We start from the raw sequence: 7,812 nt of genomic DNA, 5'->3' as shown, positions 1-7,812 counted from the left end.
CATCCCATGGCCTATAAGGATGAATGAATGTTAATATGATGTTTATAATTGTAACTAAATGTTTGAATTTCTTCTGTCTTTAGATTAGGTTGTAAGCACTGTGGTTAGGAGCATAGGATTTTTATGTTTGTATGTAACAATCATGTTTTGGTCATAGATGTATTGTAAGCTCCATTTTAGTGGAACATAGGCTTTTCTTATATATAAAAATCAAATTGTTATCAATCTTGCGGCCCAAAAATGGAGATTGAAGCTTCCATGCATTTAACAACATCCATGGTGCAAAAATCCATTAGAAAATGTGAGCTTTTTCAGTGGAAAAGTGGCCAGAAAAAATATTGAAGAAAGCTCTCGGGTGTGTAGTTACAAATTGTAGTGAGTAAGCACCTAGATTAACGCTCAAGCAGCTATAATGCTCAATTGCTTAGATTTGTGCTCATTCCAATAGTCCACATAGTATCCAATGCACCTTAAAAAAATTTGGGCTTTTGAGCGCTAGTGATGACACTTTGGTAGTTTTGGAGTATTCATTGTAGGATTTTTCTATTTTCTAACCTTATTTTTTGTTGTAGGATTTTTTTTTTTTGTAATATTGGTTATTTGAATTTTATCCAAATTATACACTGGGATCCTTAAAGGTCATGGGGAGTATTTATTTTATTATTTTCCTATTTATTATTTTATGTTTTTTTTGTTTATTACATGTATGACATGAAATAAAATATTTGAAATTTCTTATGTAAATAAATTTTCATGAGAAGATTATTTCCAAAGTTATTTATTTAAATTAATTGTTGCTAAATAAATTGTTATTCCTTTTGGAACAATCCTTTTGGTTTGGATAGATGGTTCTCCAAGCTCTGCCTTACTAGAAAATGAGAACTACACCTATGGTGATCCTTCAAGCTCTCTCCTTTGAGAGAGAGAGAGAGGAAACCACTTTGTATGGATATAGATAGTTTAAGGAAAATGAATAAGAGAGCGATTATTTTAGCATAGGAGTCTTGATTTTAAAAGTAAATAATGAATTCAAAAAATCCCATGATAGAAAATTTATGATAAGAATGGTTACCAAAACAATTTGGAAGTTTTAGTAATTTAATGGAAGTATAAAATATTTTGAAAATACTTTCCAAAATGAATTGTTTAATTATTTTAGGAAATAAACATTTTTGGAAGTTTTTCATAGATAATATATTTTTTCCATTAGGGAATTATTAAAGGTTGTTGTTTTGGTAATATTTAATAGGGTAAATTATTATGAACATTAGTTTCCATGTAAAAGAATATTTATTAAATTGGAAAGGTGTAGAAATAAAGATATTAAATTTATGAGTATTTTTTTAATATGAAAACTAAATTTCCTCTATATGGATAAGGTGTCCTCAAGTTTTTCAAAATCTCATAAATTGGAAGTTTCCTTATTACACTAGAATTTCCAATTTGGAAAATAAATATCTTTTGAAAATTTTCATTAAAAATAATTTATTATTAAAGGTTATTACCAAAAGGTTTAGTAATTTGATAGAAATAAATTTCTTTGAAAATATTTATTAGTTGGAATTGTGTGAAGAAAGAGAATTTTTATGAAAATAGATTTTAACATTTGAGATTGGGTATTTTATCAAAATTCATTTTTGGATAAAACTCTCTCATGGAAATTTAAAATTTTTTTTTTCATATAAACATTCTCCTATTACACTAGGTTTCCAATTAAAAAATAATTTTCTTTTGGAAATTATCAAAGAAAATAATTTATTCATCAAGATAATTACTAATATTTTAAAGAAGTCTTTCTTACAAAAAAAGAAAAAAAATTAAGTGGGAGAGAGCCACAGGCAAGCCCATAACCTCCAATATCAAGCTCATCTTGATTTTGGGTGAATCGCCATCTTAAAAATGGGGTGACCCAAGGAATCAAGGGATATGGACTATCTTAGTTGGACGAGACTATATATGTTTATAGTGGGAGTGACCAATCCTAAATATGGAACTCTTCACTTGGTAACATTGATGTCAAGGATCTTGATAATACACTTAACTTATATATGAAATGGTAGAATCACCTAAAGTGGTCCCACTTACATGGGCTAAGGGCTAAACATAAAGGTATGTTGATCAACGCCTTAAGATAACTTTTAAAGCTTAAAGCGGGTTGATCAATTTGAAAGGGTCTCTACCCTAATAATAACATTCATGACTTGTCTAAAGTAGGCTTGATCCTTATGATACTAGGATACCTTGCATGGATATATGTACTTTGAGAGCACTACATATTTGCTAAATTAATTACCTACTTGCCTTGAATGCTTAGTTCCTTTTTTTTAATGCATGAAAATATTTTATTTGTTACAAATATCATGTATTTAACTTATTCACCTATATTCTCACTTTTAAATTAAACCTTAGACTAAAAATAATTTGGATATAGTATGAGTTGCATAGAAGTTAATTTAGGTAGAGTTTGTTATTTCCTTTGAATAAACCTAGCAAAAAGAAAGAAATATATCAAAGGTGACATAAGACAGATCAAAAGATCACTAAGTGTCTCATACTTGGGTCTTTCAATAATGTGTTACAATAGAAACACATGTCTATTGTCATGGGCTATGATATTCTATTTAAAGTTGCAAAGATTACTTGGTAATAGTGGCAAATCAATTATACAAGTTGCCTTTAGGATTATTATGAACACTAAGATCCATGTCATCTTAGATATCTCACCAAATTCCTTTAAGATGGGTAAGAGGATTCTCAAAGATTGGAAGAGTATTCATATGGAAGTCAGAGGTTCTTCAAGCTCTTTTACCAAGAAGTAGAAGAATAACACCAAATAAGGAAAGCTTAAGAAAATAAAGGAGAGAACAAGCTTAAGGGTAGTGATTCCTTTGTAACCTTTTGAAATATTGGAAAAGAAATGCCTAATTTACCTAATGAAAAAGGAAAGTACACAACATGTTCTCATTGTTGATTACATAGTGATGGATTTCACCAATTATGGTGGATAGATTTGAGGCTCACTATCTATAGTTCTTTATAGCGTTTTCAACAAATGAGAAGGTCGCATGATAGGATTGTACTTACCTTACCTTTAGTTGCAATGTTAGTTGTGTAGGCTAGTGGGGGCTATTACCTCTTTTATGTTGACATCATTAACACTTTGTCAAGTAATGAGAATAATCAATTCTCAAGAATGAACTTAACACTAATCAAACATTTGACTTCTATAGCCTAGTTCATATTAATCTAAACAAGATCCAAAGACTGGTTAAGTTTAGACATTTTGATTCTAGAGTATCTTCCAATTTACAAATCTTGTATAAGTGGTAAAATGACCAAGAGGCCCTTTATTACTAAAGGACAGAACCAAGAATGTTTGAACTTAGAGCAAACTAACATGTATGTAACTTTTAGAGTTCATGTATGATGAGGGTATGGGTATTTCATCACTTTGATTGATGAATACTCTAAGTTTTGATATATGTACCTGATACATAGGTAATCCAATGTCTTAGATAAATTTAGTGAAGTTAAGGCTAAATCAAATAACCTATAAACATATAAATACACTTCGATTAAATCAAGGTGTAGTATGTCTAGTAGGTTTGATTCTTTCCATAGGAGCATGAGATTATATCCTAGTTGTGTGCACCTAAGACTCCATTGCATAATAGAGCAATGGAAAGAAAAAAATTGAACTTTGATGGACATGGTAAGATTGATGATTGGTTTCTCATCACTTCTTATATTTGTTTAGGACATTTCTTGGAAACTCTATCTTGCCTCCATTACTAAGTCAGTATCTTTAACTTTCAAAGAGATGTAGACATGTTGTAAACTTAGTTTAGGACAAATTCACATATGAAAGTGTCTAGTACTCATGCTAAACACAAAGGTAGACTAGTTGGAAACAAGATAAGAGGTGTATCAATTTATAAGATATCCAAGAGGATTTCAAGGTTATTGCTTTATAGTTAAGGTAATAAAAAGATGTTTATTAGTACAAATATAAGATTTCTTATAAGAACTATATGATAAGAAATAAGGCAAAGAATGATATAGACTAGAGAACACTAGAATATAAACCCACAATGCACAAGATACTATGGAATTGGAAGTATAAACACATATCATTCTTGATACTTCTAGTATACCAATACCTCATTATAATGGGAGGTTTATATCCGATAGATTATAATGAAGCTATGAGAGGTATTAATGCTCATAACTTGGCACTATGAAAGGATAATTAGAATCCTTGTGTTCTAATGTAGTCTAACTTCTTGCATAAGCACCAAAAGAGATAAAACCAATATGCATAAGTTGGTTTACAAGAGAAACAAATGAGTAAATGGAAAGATGAGATTTATATGGATAAGTTGTAGCCATACTCAAATCCATCATAGTACTCTTATCCATTGCAATGTATCTCATTTATAAGATATAATAATAGGATGTCGAGATAGTGCTCTTAAACGATTATCTTGATGTTAGCATCTACATGATGTAACCAAACATTTTCATAGCAAAGAGCCTTATGTGTACAAGAAGGCATAAAGAAGTATGGTAGTGCTCTAAGATCTTGTAGGTAGATGATTATCTACTCATTAGGAATGATGTAGAGATGTTATCATTAATCAAGATCAATTTGTCTACTTAATTCTATAAGGAAATCTAGAAGGGGTGTAACATATTCTTAGGTTTAAGGTCCATTTAGATTGCAAGAATAGGAAAATTTTTCTACATCACCTACACTAATAAGCATTTGGTCAAGTGCATGATGTAGGACTCCAAAAAGGGTTTGCTACCTTTTGGGTTTGAAGTTACCTTTTCTTAGGATTGATGTCCTTAAACATTTGAGAAGAAAGATTACATTAAGGCAATACCATTTGCCTCTACAATAGGTAGCCTAATGTATGTGATCCTATGTGCTAGATCAAATATTTGCTTTACTATAGGTATGGTGAGTAGATTTTAGTCAAATCCATATCCAAAATAGTAGATAGTTGTTAAGAATATACTCAAATATCTTAGGAGAACGAGGGTTATGTGCTTGTGTTCTTTGTGTTCTAGAGTGTTGGGATAGTTTATGGGAGTGACATAATGGTTGGAATAGATGCCTTCTATGAAGAATCTGGTGGATTTCTTCACCAAGACATTAACTAGGAGAGTCTTTGTTGGTCACAGGGATAGTATAGGTTTCAAATGAGTATTTAGTATTCTTTAATGCATTATGCTTTAAGGGTTAGTGGGAGAATATTGGAATAGAGCCCTTAACATGACATGATGTAACAAATTCGAAATTCATTATTTATTTAATGATATTCTAGTTTCACTTTTATTTATCCTTATTCCATGCATTTACTTTATAAACTTTTTGTCCCAGCATTTCTTGCATTGTACATGACTTGGGTGCATTAGGAGTTACATGGAAGATCTAAATCATGAGTTCCTTGCAAGTAAATGATTTGTTTACAACAAGTTCATAGAATTAGGCAATCGATTTGAGGTTTTATACACCACCTCCTAATTAGAGGGATGGCTAGTCTTGGCAATTAGGATAGGGTTCCCATGGTGAGTACACTAGTGTGTACAACTACACATTGAACATGACTTACGGTAAGTCATGACATAAGGTTATCAGGTAGTCATCACTTCACCAAGCTGCTACAATGTATTGTATCTCATCATCATGAGAGAATATTGAGATTGTGCCAATGTTAGTAGTGTCTTTGACCTATGGGTAAAATCCTAAACCTCTATTTTTTTCTCCTTCGCCGCCTCTTCCTTTCTAGCTCTTATGGCTAACCTAGCATTTATATCATGCCCTTCACTTAGAGTATACTTCTCTCCACCCATGGCACTTGTTCCTTGTTTTCCCCTAGCTAAATTTTCCTTAGGCTCATAAGAGTCCCAAGCTTGGGAGCTTCCAATTAGTTGTTCTAAGAAATCATAGGCATCCTCGGACTCTTTACTCATGAATTCCCCATTGTACATGGTTTTAACAAATTAGTAAGATTGAGTAGTTAACCCATCATAAAATAGGCTTACTACTCTTCATGGCTCATAACTATGATAGGGATAAGAGTTGATTAAATCTTGATATCTTTCCCAACACTTATAGAATGACTCCTATTTATTTTGTTTAAAAAAAGTGATTTTCCTTCTAAAAGTGGTTGTACATTGAAGAAGGAAATATTGATTAAAACATTTTGTTTGCATTCTAAGCCAACTACCAATACACCTTGGCCTTGAACCATAAAACCATAATTTAATTAGGCCTCTCCTTTAAAGAGAAAGAAAATAGTTTTAGTCTTACAACATCCATATTGCGATTAAACTCTTGAAATGTTCCACATATTGCCTCAAATTAAGGTGGAGATAAGGATTTTCTCTATCCACCCCAAGAATGGAAATAATAGTTGGACAATAGATGGCTCAATGTTAAATGTTTAGGCATTGTAAGGAATTATCATGCAAGAGGTGACACTTGCCATGGGCAGTTAGAGGTGATCTTTAAGAGATCGAATTTGAGCCATGTTATGAATAGGAATAGGTGATATAGGTCTAACTGAATGTTGTTGACTATCTCTAATCTAATTTACCATACACAACTTTGGCAACAATCTCAGCAACCAATTCTGAACAAATGAATCAATAAAAAAAAAAAATAATGCAAATAGATGAAACAAAAGAAATTAGAATGGAAAGAATTCACCTAGTTGTGATGACGATCACAACCAAATAAACCCCTCAAAATTTTTCGCACTCTTTAGGATGTGCCTTCCCTGTTAACAATGACAGTTCCACAAGCGTAAGGTGCAGTTGTAACTTTAGAAACCCAATAAGTCGGGTGTCAAACCTTAGAGAAGGGATCTTGGAGTGCAAATGAGATGGAAAAATCAAGAAAATTAATGATGTTAGTGATGAAAAATAACAATTTCTTGAATTCTTACTTTGCGCAAAGAAGTGGTTGGAAAGTTGTTATGTGAAAAATAAGAATTGGATAAAAACCTTAATTAACTTGTAACTAACAATTGAGGAAAATGAAATCCTTAGGGTCCCTTCCTTACCTTGGAATGATCCTTGTCATTAATATACCATCCAAAAGTGTTTACTCGTCAATTAAATCTCATTATATAACCTAAGTTTTACTAAAATATCCAAAAGACTAGTGATTTGGAAATTGTTGTGTCCTAGGCTTATATATGATGGGAAAATCTTGGATCACTTTGTTTCCCAAGCCCGAATCAAGTTAGAAAAATGCTTGACTATTTTAGACTTTTCTTAATCCTATGTCATTGGGATTAAGCACTAGATAACATGATATGATGTAACAGATTGAGATTCATCTCTAAACCTATTTATTTATATCTCTTGGTTTCCCTTAATTATTCTATTTGTATTGATTGGTTATTTAAGCATACAGGCCCCACATCACTTGCTTTATACATGACTTGGGTGCATGAGGAGTTGCATAGAAGATCCAAGTCATGGGTTCCTTGTAGAGTGATGAGTTGTTCATAGTTGGTTCATGGATTTGGGCAATCCATCTAAGGCTGTAGTGCACTACCTCCTAATTAGAGGGATGACTTGTCTTGGCTGTTAGGATGGTTTTCCCATTGTGAGTGCACTAGTTCATGTGATGTATATTGGACGGGACCTATAGTGAATCATGACGCAAGCCTATCAATTGTCATGATTTACCAAACTATTATACTGCATGGACTCTTAACCTTGAGAGAATATTAAGCCTGTGTCAAAGTTAACATGGGACTTTGACCTATGGATGAGACCCTAAAGTGGGTCATA

Source organism: Vitis riparia, chromosome 8 (genome assembly GCF_004353265.1).
Source record: "Vitis riparia cultivar Riparia Gloire de Montpellier isolate 1030 chromosome 8, EGFV_Vit.rip_1.0, whole genome shotgun sequence".
Taxonomy (NCBI): Eukaryota; Viridiplantae; Streptophyta; class Magnoliopsida; order Vitales; family Vitaceae; genus Vitis; species Vitis riparia.
This window is presented reverse-complemented; position numbering follows the sequence as displayed.